General features: G+C 37.4%; 1 long non-coding RNA gene across 2 annotated transcripts in view; it reads right to left on the reverse strand.

Moving 5' to 3' along the window:
- Positions 1–17,632, reverse strand: part of LOC109450251 (uncharacterized) — a 302,164-nt gene that overhangs the window by 42,051 nt on the left and 242,481 nt on the right. For both annotated transcript variants that reach the window (XR_012497620.1, XR_012497621.1), the window contains one exon: positions 5,729–5,780. This is a non-coding gene — a long non-coding RNA (uncharacterized LOC109450251). The remainder of the gene's footprint in view (positions 1–5,728; positions 5,781–17,632) is intronic.

Here is a 17,632-nt window from a genome sequence, read left to right on the forward strand (position 1 = left end):
AAGAGAGATGACTTGGGGAGAATCCAGGAACAGAAGAGCCTGAGGAAAGAGTAGGAGTCTGAGCCACTGTGGCCCAGAGCTCACCATCACTGTTCTTGACCATTCACTCCCCTTACTAATTTCAGTGCAGTCAGAATCTCTACCTTTCCTCCCCATTCAAAACACTCAATCTAATTGAGCTAATCAAAGAAATTTACACTAACCCATAACTAGCCCTTTCAGAAAACATTTGAGACTTGTCATTGCAAATAAATCTCTATTTTTTAAAAAGCTACTTATCATATAGCTTACCCCTTACTTCCCCTACCTAAATCAATTAGACTCCCAAGAGATAAAATCCATAATACCTGTCATCATTTCATAAATGGCAGCCAAATGATGGACTATTCTCAAATTTTTGAAGTTACTGCGCTTTTCAGCATTCTGGCGTTCAAAAGTACCTGGAAACCTTTGGAATGCTCATATTAAAATAGTCTACCCAAGAAACTATAAATGCCAACACAACATTAACATTGAGGGAAAAGCAAGTTAAATAGCAAGTGGCTATGTGAGCTTTCTAACTATTCTTCATTCACTGTAGCTCTTAACCAAAGGTTAGTATGCAACGGCAACACATACACATGCAAAAGCAAACACACACACACACACACACACGCGCGCACTCGCGCACACATACACGCAAGACACAATGCACTTCTAAGACCTGAGTGACATCACAGAGATCATTCTAATTACATTGTGGCCCAAAAAGACCACAGTGATTATTCTAGTGGCCCATGTGAATTTTAGTGGCTGAATCACACTTTTTGCAGCCAGGGGCTATTTGGAAATTGTTGTTGTGAAGATATACTAAAGGTTTTCATAAATATGGTACATATCCTGTCTCATCTGGTAGTCGTTCCAGGTATTTATTGGAAAGGGCACCCCTTTCTTTAAGTGATTCAGTGAGGCATAAACATTGAGGTTCTTTAAGACTAATATAAAGCAGGCAAAATAGAACAAACGTTAAATCGCACACCCAATATTCAATCTGGAGTTGATCTGTTTTTTGCCTAGGATTTCCTTCAGCTCCTTAGATTGATAATAATAATTAATGGCATGCCTCAAAACATTAGAAAACCAGCTCGTCTGCATCTCAAATAAGCCAAGTCTTACAGAAGTATAAAGTATGAACAGGTAATTTTCATCATGAAAACATTCATATATTTCTTTTTGCACAAATGTAAAATTATCACGTCTCACGTTGAGTTGATTAGAACATATCAATCTCTGATCAGCTAGTACTTTAAGAGCAGATTCTAGAGGACTTGTGCATTCAGCAAGTTTGCATGCATGTTATAATTTATAACTTTACTTTTCCCCTGAACCCTGGGGCAAAATGTCACCTTCTGCTACTGTGCTAATTCAAAAATAAGAGGTGGATAGCTGTCCCTATGGTAACAGAGGCTCATTTTACTCCTGCCCATTTCCAACCTGTTACTAAATTACTAAGCACTGGAGCGATGCATCCAAGAGCACCGGGAGATGCTGTTAACATAATGAAACCAAACACCATCCACTTAAAACATGTTGCGTCAGCTTGGAAATAAGGCCGGATAAGCCCCTTACTTTCTACTCCCACCCTTAGAGCTGACCACCTAGCAACTGTTACATTTTCTAAGTTACAAAACCAGGACCTCATGCTACACAACAAAAATTACTTCCCAAAGGCAGAACTGACTTTCTAGAGCTTCTTGTGGTTTAGGCATAGGAATATTTTTTATTAGGCTAAAAACTATGTATTTTGACTGTGTTCCCTTTTCCATTATTCTACATTAATGATCAATGACTAGATATATTTTCTTTGGAGGCAGTTTTGAAGTTTCTATTAGCTGCAAAAAGCAATTACATTTCTTTCGAGCATCCATGAGTCCAGGAGGCCAAGAACGAGATTTTCCCTTAGTCAAGGTGTTCAAAGGGTCAGCCAAGAGAATTGAGACAGGCTGTATTCCTTACTAATGGTGCACCACGACACTCTAATATCCTGCCGAGAAAAATCTTTTACTTTGGGATTTTAAGTTTCATCTGACAGAACCCATGCCTGCAGGAGCCTCAATTTATTGGCTCTAGAGGAAGAACACTGAAATCCAATCTGAAGGAATCCAAACCTTTGTTTCCATGGTGAGGCTCCCAAAAAGGCTACTGAACATTCAATTCTGTCTACTATAGTTATAGGGTATGGGTATATTTAAGAATCTACCTTAAGGTCGGACAAAGGCACACAAAACATCAGTCATTTCTCAACTAGGAGCCAGGTCATTGTGGAAAGACATTGTAGGTATTTACCTTGAAAGGTATTGGGATTGTGTGCACCTGTTAAGTTCACTTGTCTGAAAAATGAAGGGGTTGAATTATATGATCTCTTGGGTCCATTTGAGGTCTCCAATTTAACTAAGAGGTTAGCTACTGTGACCTTGACCAAGTCACTCAGCTTCACTAATGTGTGAGCTTCCTTCCAGTTTAAAACAAGGCCACGAATTCCCATATAATTTCAGGGATTATAGTTCCCGTAAAATTAACATATACTTTTAGAAATAAGATTAGTATTCTACATACCACCTGAGATTGAGGAGGGAGATGAAGCATAGGGAGTACGTTTTTGTCCTAGGGGTCAATTCTATTGGGCAATCAGATGAGCAAATAACTAACCAAAAAGATGCTTAAGTCGAAAAGTGCTTAAGAATGTAAAGTTATGATAATAAATCAAAGAATAACAATTGATGAAGTGCACTATTTCCCATTGAAAAGAATGTCAATAGGTCTTCACTTATTTGTCTTTTTCATGTTGCAAGTCTCTTCCCTCGCTTATTGTCTTAAGTTCTTCGACAATATACAATAAGCTTTTTCAAGAGCTATTCCTTGAAATGGCTCCTCTACCAGTTTAGTTCGACTTAAGGCCAGTATTAGATTTCTCTATCAACTTGAAGATAATACTTATTGACGTAAGGCCCATACAACAGAATAAAATTCCTGAAGGCAAAGTAGTATGATATAATACAAAGGATGTGGGGATTTGGGTTTAAAGGACACAAGCAAAATGAACTTTGTCCCTTTCTAACTGTGAAGCTAGATAGTGCTCTTAATATCTCTAGGCTTCAGTTCCATCCTAAGTAAAGTCATGGTAATAATGCCTTCTTCAAATAATTGTCATGAGGATTAAATGAGATAATGAGGGGAAACTTTACCTCAACAAATGCTTGAACTAGCTGTTGAATTTATTCAATTTCAACTCAATAATTATTTACTGATGGCCTCCTAAGTGCCAGATACTACATAAGGTGCTATAGATTAAATGATAGAAAAGACTTATCCCTACTCTGTTGAATTACTTTGAATAGAAATGATCCAACATGGCCACTGGAGCGTGAAGAACTGGCCTTGAGATAGAGATCAGAAGCTGTGCTATTCACTTTTTCCATGGAAAAATTCTTGAGAAGAAACTGCTGTTTAAACTAATCAGTCAAATCCTTTTTTAAAGGCATGATATTCTCATTCGCTCAAGAAACATGAATTGATCAACTGCTCTATGGGGAACACAAAAGTATTAGCTATAGTTTTTGCTAAAATGTTTGTAATCTCATAGGGAGAGAAGACATAATCCTATGGCAAGTTAAATGTCAAGACAAAGAAATAATTAACTAAATTCAGAAAATACCCATGATAGCCTCAGAATCCTGCTAGGACTTCTACAGGAGAGAGAAGTAGAAAACATATGTGGCTCCTGACCTCAAGGTAGTAACAATCTATTGTGGGGAAGAACACTAAGGGACATAAAATGCTAGTACAAAGTAGTACGTGATTATGTCAACTGAGTCCACTGAGATGTCCAGGCAGAAGGTCTATCGTGACTGTAGGAATTGAAAGTTGCTCTCTTCAAGGAATGGTTGAAAGAGAAGGTGAGGTTCAGCTTAACTTTGAAGAATGGGTAGGACACATGGATATGAGATAGAGAAAAGTCCAGATTATGAGAACTTGGACTTAAAAGTCTTAGTATTGAAAGAAAAATAAGCACAATATGTTCAGGGGTCAAGGAGCAATATTAGATTAGGGTGGAAAGACAGGGCACCTTACAATGGTACAGCATCTATACAAACACTTGTTTTCCCTTGGTCTGATAGCAGATGGCAAAGAGACATGCTGTTACTTCTTTTCCCTGGCAACTGTTCTTTTAGACCATGAATGACAAGATCTAACAAATGCATTGAATGTTCTGGTTACTGAGAACACAGCCAAAATCACAACTACTCTGTCCATTAAAAATGTACTATTACAGGGCAGAACTTCCATTTGACAGAGAGTAAAGTGAGAGTAAAGCAGGGATATATTCAGATGAGGCCCAGAGTGGGAATTGGATAGGATGCAGAGTATCTAGTTCCCAAAAGTGAGGTTGTTATTACATTACTATTTCCTCTTTCAAAGCAAGAAATAGAGGGGCGTATTGGAGTCAGAGGTAAGGAAAGAGAGCAAGAGTAGACTTGGGAATATGGCTGCTTCTTCTGAATATTCCAGCTTAGTCCAGCAAATAGTCTATGCTTTCCAAAACCCTGTCTTTAGAGATTGCCATCTTCCCAATATATGCCTTTGCAAGTAACTTCTAAGTGTATATTAACTGAAGGTAAGTGCAAACTTTTCAAAAAAGAATCGGTGATATATGCATGGATGGATGAATCCAGTTTGGATTACCGATACATGCATGTATTTATTGACCATTTATTGAGTCAGTGAGGACTTTCAAGTTCTAGAGTAGCAGCAAAGGTCCAAGACTTTTCTGCTAACTACCCCACCTCAACGAACTGGAAATACCAGAGGTATAGAAATAGACACTATGTAGAAAAATAGAAATACTGAATATAAGTCATACAACTCTTTCCCCTTTCTTTCAGTGTCTAATTTCAGCACCTTAACGTTATCGACACTGTCACTAATATGATGTGGCTTAGGCTCAATTTGACTTAAGAAGTAGATTCTAATAAATCTATCTATCCTGGAACTTTGAAGCTAAACATTGACAAAAAGGTACATATAAAAGAAAACCTTAATTTATCTGTTTATAAGATAAGAAAATGTTATTGTAATTTGAAGACTCCTCTAGGTTTTTTCTCCAACCCAGCTACCCAGGAGATCGGACCAAAGAAAAAATAATTTTAGCTAGCTAATATACTAGTATTAGGTTTCTTCCTACAACTGAAATCCAGAATTTAGCTTCTAACTGGAAAATAGTTTTTCCGCACCTCTGCCTCCTAATTGGCTTTACTGTTTCTAAACAAGTCCTTCAGTTGATAGTTTTTGATGTAATCTTACAGGCCCCTGGCCTATCATTCCAATTCATTTGAGCTAGGTTTTTAGGACTGCAAAGGTGAAAATGTTTTAGCCTGGTGGGTTCTATCATCTTGCTATTGCTACTGTCAAAAGATTGGGGTGGGGGGAGGAGGAGAGGGAGGGGAGAAGAGCACATGTACTGTATTACAAAGAAAGAACATATTACATATAATTTCCGTACTGTATACCTAGATAGGAGAGCTGAGCATATGTCCAAGATGCAGGATACAGAGTACAGATCCATATTATATTATGAGACTTACTAAAGGGTTTTAAATTATATCACTGAATTCAAAGTTAAGATATACCTCTTATAGATTAAATAGTGCTGCTACATTGGCAATATATAATAATACTGAAGACGTCTTACCTTCAACCCAGCCATTCCAGCCCTTGGTACATTTCCAGAGGAACTTTCATACCTATACACAAAGAAACGTAAAAGATTTAAAACTTGTATAAACAGTGCCCGTGATGAACAATTAGAAACAACATAAATGCTCATCATTAACAGAGAAATAGCTACATCATGTCATATTTATACAACTGATGAAGTGAAGTGAATTAACTAGAGCTGGGTGAATCAACATCAGTAACAATCTCACACATACAATTAGCAGCAAAAGAAACAACATTTTTACATGGATGTATTCATTACCATGTATGTATATAAACTTTAAAACCATGCAAAACAATATTATCTAATGATTACTGATACAAACGTATGTGGTAAAAACATAAAATCATTGTAGTGTAGTGAATGCAATAGCAGAAAGTTACACAATGGACTACTCCGGTATCTGTAAAAGCACATTTCTTAAAAAATAATTCAAAACAAATATAGTAAAATGATTAGAAGACTAAACAGTGAGTGCTTGGATATTAGTAATATTGTACTTTTCTATAATATTTCATTTAAAAAGAAAATTGAACAAAAACAACAAAATGGTTTCCATTGAATGTTTTTGTTGTTTAGGTTTTGAGAAATTTTATGTACCACATTACTTTTTTTTCTCTTCTGTTTACATTTTGACTTCACCATAAGGATATGCAGGAGTTTTATAAAAAGATTGTATAACAATTCTTCAAAGAAACTATTAAGTAGTAAAGCACAAACTGATGGATCTTCTACATTTCTAGCCCAATTATTTTTCTCTGCACTGAATTTTTTAAATAAGAGGTCACTAATCACAAATGTTAGAGTTGGAGAATTTTCAGTCTCCCCAAAATATCAGAGCCCAGAATTCTTTGAGACTGGTCCAACCATTTGAGAGTAGGTTTCTTTTTGCTCCTCAATCATTCGTAGGGGCTTTAAATTCTTGAGCTTGGCTAAACCCATTCCAATATTGCATCTGCCATTAGTGTCCCTCTGCATCAACATAATATTCTCTGTGGTCACATGTATACTGTTCATTTTTATCTGCATCCACTCGTGAAAGCTTTCAGTAATTACTCTTGAGGCTATAAGGTAAACTTTGCCAGTCTTCTGGAAATATGCATGGAAGTTTACCTCCATACCTGTAGGATAAACAGAATCCAAGTAAAACAACTTACAAATGCCTGGTCTGAAATTTCCTCCTACCATGAAATTTCTATTTGCAGATAAATATTTTCTACTTAATCAATATGAACTTTAGAAATAACTAAAGCAAGCCATCAGTCTGGAGATTCCTCTTAGTAAATATGTATTTCCCATGGTTACATTCCTCTATTCTCTTATTTTTATTTTTGAGGAGTTCAGGGTCATGTAATCTTTAACAGAACTGAAAATTCTCCAACCAGCAATAATCCAGGAAGACATCAAAAACACCCAGACAGAATAAGGCTAATATTTCCTCACCAGGTGTCTAGCCTCTTAATCTAGTGATAATATCACATTCCAAAGCAAAAGGCACCGAGACCCTCCCAACCAGGGCTCTAAGTACTTACTTCTCCACCTAGGATTACCTGCTTGTTGAGCAGCAAACATTCTCACCTGCATTAGAGGTGGGGGCTGATCTCCAGTTGCTAAGAACAGCAGCATTTGAGGAGTAAATAAGAGCTCAGGCAAAACTTTTCTTTAGAAACCAAAACCCAGCAGCAAACTTGCCGGTTTCAGGTGCAGGTGCCAAATTATCTGGAGTTTCATTTCTGCTTCCTGTCACTGTGGCCCTTCTTTGGAATTCGGAATTTAAAAGGTGGTCTCCTCTGAGAGGGCATAGTTTTACAAGGCTGTGTTTTATAGGTATGTTTCAGGTTCAGTGATGAAGAGGGAATGGCCCATCTTCCTTGTCAAAGGATAAATCTGGAGACTCCTCTATAGGAAATTCGACCTCAAACCCTGAGTAGGATCAAAGGTCTTATCTGACAGAATGCTTGATGATGAGAAGTACAGGGAGAGATAAAGCAAAGGACATTTTTGGGATCTGATTTATCACCCTGCTGCCATGAACTCACCTTAAAAAATTCAGTTTTCCCTCTGAAAAATGGAGTGTGGCTACTCGATCCTCAGTAACAGGGTTGCTGAGTGATTACACAGAGACTATAAGGAAACCTGGCTTCTAATCACAATTCAGCCACTCAGCTGCTATCTATAGCATCTGTATCAATAACATTAGAAGAAGGGCCCGAACCAGGGGTTGGCTGCTCTACTTTGGAATCACCCCGGAAGTTAAAAAGCAGTAACAACAACAATGCTCTGCCTGGCTCTCCTCTGAACCAACAAAATCACAAACTCTGGGAGGTGGGGCCTTACACTGATATTTGTAAAAATTTCCCAAGATGATTTTAATATAAAGCCAGACTAAAAATTAGAGTAGTGTTTCTCACACTTTAATGTGCAAGCAAGTCACCTGACAGCTTATTAAAATGCAGATTCTGATTCAGTAGGTTAGGGATGAGGCATTTCTGATAAACTCTGGTGACAAAATGCTGCCAGTACACCGAGTACACTTTGAGTAGCAAGAAAAAAATGATTTCTGTGTTAACTTTCACTTTCGACAGAATTGCCAATTCCCACAGAAGAACACTGATTTTAAAGAGAAATGCCTTTTATAACGCCATGTGCTGTGATAGGCTCTGTGAAATAATTTAATGGTCTTGAGAAGTTAGGAGATACTTCAGAATCTTACGGTGTTTGATGTGACACCATGGACTTTACTTATCACTTAATGGTATGATAGATATAAAAACTACATGGGATTTGTGGAGGATTCACATGAGTTAGGAGGCCACTGTGACATAGAGAATTGAGTACTGTGAGGGGATGTGTACAGGGCCATCTCACTCAGGAATGTGCGTGCGTGTGAGTGCCTGGGGTGAGGGTGCAGGCTGGAGTTTGGAGTGGTTTAGGGAAAGCTTCCTGGAAAAACAAATTACTCTGAAGCTGAGATCCAAAATGAGCAAAATTTGGGAGCTGGGAGGGGTGTCCACACAGGGAATTATGGTATAAATACCTATATGAGTATGAAAGAGAGGCTGAGGAAATAAATAGAACTAATAGTAGCTTTATTTGGCTGGAGCATTAAAAAAAAAGAAAGAAAAAACATGAAAAATGAGCTGAAGGGTAGGCAGTGGCCACAAACAGGACTTCATAAACTGTCGCAAGGAGTTGTGTCATTATCCTGAAGCAACAGAAAGTCTTCAAAGCCTTTTAAGCAGAAAAGCAACATGATTTACATTTTCAGAAATAACTTTCTGTGTGCTGTGTGGGCAATGGATCGTGAAGGGAGACATATCTGTTAAGGGGGCTGTTTCAGTATGCTAATAATAGTTGAGAGTAAATGAGGCCAACTATTCCACTTTCAGGAAATTCTTCTTTAGATACTCATTTGTACACACAGATGTTTGGGCAAGTATGTTCATTGCACTATTGCTTGTAATAACAAAACTTATAAACATAGATAATGTCTATCAACTGGACATTAGTTGTATAGTTATTGGTATATCCATGCTATGAAATATTGGATGGCCAAAAAAAGAATATACAGAAGGTGCCAAAAAATATATATACACATTTTAAGAAAGAATAAAACTGTATTAAAATTGTAATACTCAATATACATCAGTAACAAAAGATGAATACAAGTCATGTGTATACATTTTTTTGGCACCCCCGGTAGTAGATCTGTATATATTAACATGTAGAGATATCCAAGACATATTGTAAAATGAAAAAAGCAAGCCACAAAATAATTTATATAATATGATCCCCATTATACAAAAAGAAAAATATATTCTCTACTATCTGTATAGTATATGTATATATAAATTAATAGAAAAAAGGACTGAGAGTATACTTCTCAAACTAATGACAATGGTTTCCTTTAAGAAAAAGAATGGAAGACGAGAGCAACTTTCACTCTACATGCTTCTGTTTTAAGACATTTTCAAAGAGAAAGTATTTGTCACTCATGTGATAGAAAAAGAAAGGAATGAATTTCTACATTGCACACCTTTTTAAATTCCTCAATAGCGTGAGGTTTGCCTTCATCCAGTCTAGCAATTCCTACAATTTTAAATTAAAAAATTCTTTATAAAAAATTAAAGCTCTAAATCTTTTAAGAATTTAAAAATTTAACAATTTCTCCCCTCTCCCCTCAAGGTTGTGCCCTATGGTTACCTCCCCTGCCTCTTCAATAATCGCCTCTTTCCACTAGTTCTCATTATGCAGCTACCCTAACCTAAGATAACTCCGGACACAATCTAAACTTCTAACACTTGAATATCATTTAAAAAGATTAACAAGCAGAAATCATCAGGGTTTGAAAAAAAGAAGTTTTTCTCTTCACCCTTCTGGGCACTGAGAATTTTCAGTGCTGCCATAATTTTCTAGAAAGATCCTCTGATGACCTCTGAAAACAATCCAGGACCCCCCACAGCTACTCTTGGATCCCAGTATAACCAATTCAGCCGTGCACTGAAGGGAAAGTTATAAATTGCTTAGAGAAGGAGGTTACAAAAGGGAGCGACCAGCCTGGCTTTTGTTAGGGTAAACCTGGGCTCCCCAACCTGTTAAGATGCTTTGAAAGAGGTAACAAAATGATCTATAAAGGCGAACCAGTGGGTGTCATTTCTTTAGATAATCAAAAACCTTTTGATTGGGGAATACACAAAAGGCTGAGGAAGGTTAGTAACCCTGGGATAAAAGAAAAATTTCCTTCATCAATTAAAAAACAGTTATGGAAAAATGGGGACTAGAACTCCAATTTCCCAAATGGAGGAAGATTAAAATGTTGGCATCATTCAACACTTATTGTATTCAATATGCAATTGAATGAAGATCTGTAAGAAATCAATTATCTAAAATTGAGTTTTAAAAATGTTACAAATAAAAAACATAAAATGTAAAAACAAACTTTTATTTTATAATTAATTAATAAAAGTGACAAATACTTGTACTTCCATTCTAGTGCACGCTTTCTGGCATAGCACCCTAAGAAGCATTGATACCCTGATCCTGTATCAGAAACACTGATACAGCGTCACATTCTAATGCTGTTCTTCCTTTTCTCACCAAGCCTTAATTTTTCACTTGAGTTTTATTTAAATAATTTGGAGACTTTCTGATACTTAACGAGGGTCGTTTTTGCTGTTTTACCTAATTCAAAGTTACTGGGTAGTTGTCCAATCTAAACAAAGTCAACACAAAACAACAACACAACGCTTATTATTGATAATAACATTTGTAGCTTACCCATATCATGAAAAATGAATGATGTACTGACATGTTATATGTATTAGGAAGAGAATAACAAAATCTGTATTATACCAACTTAATCCTACAGTGTCTAGGAAACCTCCAAGTTGATGAAGCATCTAGCCATCCAGGGATTGCACTGGGAGCGTACACTCATTTTGTTGGCGACGGAGAGCAGCACGAGGCGATACCAATCGTATAGAAAAGCAGAGCTGACATAGTGATGGCAGGATATCATGTCTGTCTCAACAGCCTGCTCCAAAATACAAAGGCAGTGCAATGAAGCCAGTTTCTTGAAGGCCAAGGACTCTCCTTTGATACTTCACATTCTCGTACAGCAACAAAGATATAAAAACAACTGTCCATCTCCTGGGCTGAATGATAAATAATTCATGGACAAAGCTGCCCCAAACAGGTCAGGCACAATAAAGTACCCATGCAGTAGAGGATGTTACACGAACCAGAAGAACGATGACAACGGCTGGCACTTCTTTGCAGCATGTTAAGAACTTGCAGAGAAGTCCAGCAGTCTGAGCCTGGTCATGGTTCAGCAGCTGACTTGGGATGCACTGAGTCCCTCCTACTGAGTCCAACACGGTTCCAGCCCCAACTCAACACCTAATCCCAGCCCCTGTTCAACAGCCCCTGCCTGTGTCCCTATTTTCACTGCTCCATGGTAAAATCTGAAAAATAGCTGAGTAATGAAGTCAGGTTTCTTTAAAAAATAAAAGTACATTTATTCATTTTGTTTCTTTTTAATACTCTTACCTCTGTGAAATGATGGCTATAAGAGATACTGGAGAGGTAGTAGCAATATTTATTTTATTGCTAAAATAAAATGTGGGTAATCCTGTGTGGGTTTTTTTTTTTTTTTCCATTTTAAAAAGTATTACTTTGTTAAATCTAAAAATATGGAAACTTCTGGTGCCATAGTTAAAAGTTCTGGCTGAAATAAAATGGACTTGGTTCCAGTCCCAGCTCTGCCACTTACTGGCTTTGTGACCTCCTCTAAGTCTCAGTGTCCTCACTTGTTGAAGAGAAATAACAAGACTGCCTACCTGGTAGGTTACCATGAAGATTATGACAATAATGCAGAAGAGGCTTAGCACAGAGCATGGTACACGGTTTAACACTTGAGTGTTAGCTTTTTCTAGAATCATAAGGAAGGTTACTCATCCCCTCTAGCCCTCAGTTTGCTCATCTCTCAGATGAGGCATTTGACCTCAGAGACTGCTACACCCCCTCTAATTGCAACATCCTATATTCTGCCCCATAATTCTAGTCTTTCTACTCCTTCCAGGCTATTCAACTACAAAACTGTTCACAAGTTCAAGTTAAACAAATTATGTTCCATCCATATAATGAACTCCATCCAGCCACGGAATGACATCCATATATATTACTGAGTGGGAAAAACATAGTTACAAACCAGCTACTAATAACATAATTCCATTTTTAAAATGCAATGCAGACATACAAATACATACAAATGGTAATTTCTAACTCATCCTCTGAAACCCTCCTTTATTATTCTAGGCCAGTGCTGTCCAATGGAAATACATGAGCCACAATGTGAGCCATATGTAGAATATTAAATTTTCTAGTAGCCACATTAAGAGAAAAAGATGAAATTTGTTTCAGTAAGGTATTTAACCCAATATAAACAAAATATTCTTGTGTCCACATGTAATCATTACAAAAATTATTAATGAGAAATTGTACTTTTTATGTATTAAGTCTTTGAAATCCAGTGTGTACTTTATACTTACACTACATCTTAATATGGACTAACTGCATTTCAAGTGCTCACTAGTCATAAGCGACTCATGGCTACCATATGAGGCAGTGCCACTCTAGGCAGTTAGTCCTGCTCCTCACACTGAATTAGAATTATTAGAATAAAAAGAAACTCATCTTATTCCCTTATATGCCCATTGCCTAAAACAATTTCTGAATCCTATTGGATACTCAATAAATGTTAGTTTGAATGAACACATTTAATTCAGAGTATTCTTGGGTGGGCTTAGCACTTTTTTATTTAAAGTTTAATGGGGTGACAGTTGTTAGTAAAGTTACATAGATTTCAGGTGTATAATTCTGTAACACATCATTGTGGGGACAGAGCCAGGAGTGCAGTTTCCAGGCTCTCGGCCTCACATAGAAAGGTGCTGGCTCAGGTAATAAATGACCATCAACTGTGATTGAATGGCCATCAGCTGTAACCAGTGAGCCATTGGTCACTAATATAACTGCTGTGGCTACGCTAGCAGAAAATTGGGGCTAGCAAGAAGATGGCGGCTGGCAAACGTGGTTTGCAGCTAGCATGACGACTGTGGGTTGCGGATTGCAGAGAAGTGGATGGCAGGTTGTGGATCGTGTGGCTCCTGCTTCCTGTGTCTCCAACCCAGCCGCCAGTGAGAGTATAGTGGTATGACTTCCCTATCTATGGCTCCGTGGGTGTTCCTTTTTGGCCTCACCATGTCCTGCGTTCTTATGTGGGGAGCAGGAGCTGAGACCCTGTGTGACTCCCTGCATGACAATCATTTATATATCACATTGTGTGTTCACCACCCAGAGTCAGTTCTCCTTCCATCACCATATATTTGACCCTGTTTACCCTCATCTCCCACCCCCCACCCCCTTTACCCTCTGACAACCACTAAACTATTGTTTGTCTATGAGTTTTTGTTTCTTCATTTGTTTGTCTTGTTCTTTTGTTGTTTTCAGTTCTATATACCACATATCAATGCTTAGCACTTTTAAGGGGCATACGAATCATAGAATAAAAGGCATTGTACCACTCCCAAAGAGCATAGGAATTTTGGAAAGCATTTTCCGAAAATCATACCTTGCAAGCAGCCTCCTCCTTTCTCTAGGGGCAAAGCCAGCCATAAAGAAATGTAAGATACTCTCATGAATTAACTAAAAAATATCTCTAGAACTAGAGCTAATGCCAAAATGTATATTATAGACAAACAAATGTTGAAAAATAGCAGACTGAGAGAAATGGATAATAAAAACTTTATTAAGTGCCTGCTGTGTGTAAATACTTTACATATATCATTTATAAGCTTCACTAAAACTCTATAAGCTAAGGTGGAGGAATAACAACACACAGGGGGAAACACATTAGCTGTAGAATCATTAAAACAAACAAACAAATGAGAAGTCTCTTGCTTTGAATCCTATCTCTGCCAATTTCTACCTCTAAGACCTAAGGTGACTTCTTAATCTCTCTAGGCTCTGTTTTCTCATTTCTAAAATGGGCATTAAAGTAACTATCCTTGATTATTGTGAGGATTAGATTGACATATGAACTCTCAATAAATGAGGCTTAGTATTATTATAGTAAGACTCAATTAAAATAGGAGCAATCATTGTTATCCTTGGCTTATAGAAGGGGAGACTGAGTTTCAGAGAAATTCAACATCCTCAATGTCATGTAGCAAATAAATAGATAAGCCAGGATTCAAGACCAGGTCTGTCCAACTTAGCAAGCCCATGCGCTTTGCACCCTATCATGCCTGGAAAGGTCTCGTGGCAGGGGCCACAGTATTTGGATATAGAGAAGGCATTCTGCAAGGGTACCCACATAACAAACGATGGAGAGGAACACTATTTGAGGAGAAGGTCATTTCACGTAAGGGGAGCAGGTCAGAATAGAGAACTGGAGGCGCTGAAGCTGAGTCGGTGCAGGGAGTTAGGCTTATGGAAGACCTTGAGCCAGTTGGAGGAGTTGGGACTTGATTACAGCCTAAATCCCATCATAAATCTGTGAACAGTTGATCAGTCTCTGTGCAATTATGAAGTCCTTCTTTTTTTAACTTAATTCTTTAGGCTGATAGGAACATTCCTTTACTCAAGTAAAGTCTGAACATATGACTTTCTATACTCTTCAAATCCTACCTTAAATTTGTCTTAATCCTTTGAGTCTACATGAGTGGCGTTCAGCTTCCCATATGTTAACTGGGTTGTGGAAAAAAAAAAAACCAATCAAACCCTTCTCTGTGGTTAGAGCATTGCAACAACTTTACTCAAGTTAGACCCTCCAGCAGGCCCATTAAACCAACACAGCTGCTCACCATTAGTTGCCCCCCTCATCTGGCTGTTTGCCTGAACCACCTCCTCAATGAGCTATGAGACACCACACCTGGCATGCTCATGTGTTTGAACTGAGTCACGTGAAGAACGTTATCAAAAAACATTTTTTAAAATGAACAAAGTGTATGTATGTGTATAAGAATCTGTATATAAATATGCATGCGCATATAGACATATGATTAACATATGTGTTCAAGAAACATGTGCAAACTAGAGATTCTCTCCAATTAATGATGGAAACAATAAATTATTGACACAAAAATGTCTCCTAATTATTTTGTTTTTCTAAAGACAGTACTCTCTTTTTAAAAATGTGTATTCTTTTTCTCAAATTATTTACTTTTTCCCAAATTATTTACTCCATACACAGAGGGAAACAGAAAAGCTACAAGAAAAATGACCAGTAAAAGGATAGAGAATGAAGTTTTAGGGAAATTGTCATTAACGTTTAGAATGAATAGTTATTCCCTGGGATAAGTTCATAGGCAATTATTTCCTATACTTTTCTAAAACAGATATATATATATATATATATTTCTTTGGGTTGTTCCACAAACCAGCAAAAAGTGCTGTAAAGTGTCATGTAATATATATTATATATATATTATACATATATAATATATAATATATATTATATATATTTATCAATTTGAAAAAACTGAATGGAAGATTAAAAGTGGCATCTTGAAATCTTAAAAGTTTTCATCTTCTAAACAAGAAAACACACCAGAAATTACTAATAAACTGAATCATCGATTGAAAACTGAAAAGTGTTGTAATTACTCTTGTTTGCTGGCCTGTGAGAGTCCTGGTGGTTTCATTATATGACACTTTTCAGCACTTTTAGCTGGTTTGTGGCACAACCCAAAGAAATATGAAGAGTAATTTTCAAAAGGAACCTTTATTTTTAATATGGATTGATTTTTTTAAAAGCAGCTCCAAGCAGCCCAGTATATCAAACAGGAACCATCACACCAATCCCAGCGCATCAAGGAGCAGTTTTAGCACGTGAGGTTTGTTGTTTCTAGCAGGTATCCATGTAGCCAGAGAGGTCACCACTCAGCAAGGTGCTTTCTTTCTGGTGTATAAGAAAAGAAATCACCAGGAATAAGGGGGAAAATGGGCTTGGGAAACAGGAGGGGACCTTGTCAATCTCCAAGATGCTAGAAAATGATTGTGGAAGTCTTTTGTTAGGGAATCCTATAATGGTATCGCTGCTCCGCTCTTGTGGACATGAACAGCAACTAGCCTAAAACGGTGAGGGCGACAGAGGATTAGACAAATTGGGAAAAGGCCCTGGAAAGGACGTTACCGGTGTTTGGAATCATAAAGGCCAAAATTGTATCATTATTTACCTTCGACAGCAGTATCCTTATAACAGGATTTCTTGGGGAAAGAAAACCCGAAGGCATATGTGAAATGTTTACTATGAACGTATGTACATAAACTATTTTACAAATGGGGAAAGGAAAAGGCCCTACAGAACTATTCTTATATATCTGTGGGTCATACACTGATTTTTTTATGTTGAAAATTTACACTGCTTCCAAGAGAAGGACATTAAGCTTGTTCCCAATCCTTTTTATTTTAAACACATGAATCAGTGAGGTTAGCATTGCACTGGAAATGATTTCAATGCATGTAACAAAGCTATAAAAAACAACAACAGGACGAGATGGATCAATCTGAGGTGTCAAGATAGCTAGTAGGAAGGATTATAAGACCACATGGCAGGGTCCCTGGCATTATCCACTAGGCAGGATAACAGAATATTTGTGAATCTTGGATTTTAGGAAACTACATTGTAAAGAGCTCAAGTTTTTAAACACACAAGTTAGTCTCAGTGTATGTCTTTGTCAAACCTTCCATAGGCACTTTAATGAAAAGGAGAATCTTTTATCAATGTTTATATAGGTGTCAGAATCCAAGTTTTGTTGTTTAATAAAGGCAAGTGTATTTTTGAGTAAGATCAAACAATACCTCATTAAATTGGTTGTTATGGGCAATCAAAATTCATGACTTATCAGTAAGTTAGTTCCTTCAGATAATAACAGTAAAGGCAAAAGCAATAATGGTTACAATGATAATCATGAGTGTTTGTCTAACGATGTAGATAGTCACCTATGTTATGTCAGCACGATACTTGAGCCACTGGACATTGGGAGCCAGGACAGAAACCAGTCTCTGCCCTCACAGATTTCAGACTAGTGGGGGAGATAACTTGGACATAAATGATTATGAAACAATTGGTAAGTTAGTTGCCAGGGGACAGAATGACCAGGAATATTGTACGTGCACAAAATGCTTGTTAATTAAGTGCTTGTTGAATGAATGGTGTGGCCTTCTGCCTGCCCACATGCAACCTGCACACTATGCTGGCATTCTCTTCCTCTCTTGGTTGGACTCAACTTATAGCCCATTTGACCTGTGGCCCTGGCCAGCCTTTTGGCCAATCTCCCAGACCTAACCCATTCTACCCACTAATACCCTGTTGTA

Source organism: Rhinolophus sinicus, linkage group LG01 (assembly GCF_036562045.2).
Source record: "Rhinolophus sinicus isolate RSC01 linkage group LG01, ASM3656204v1, whole genome shotgun sequence".
NCBI lineage: Eukaryota > Metazoa > Chordata > Mammalia > Chiroptera > Rhinolophidae > Rhinolophus > Rhinolophus sinicus.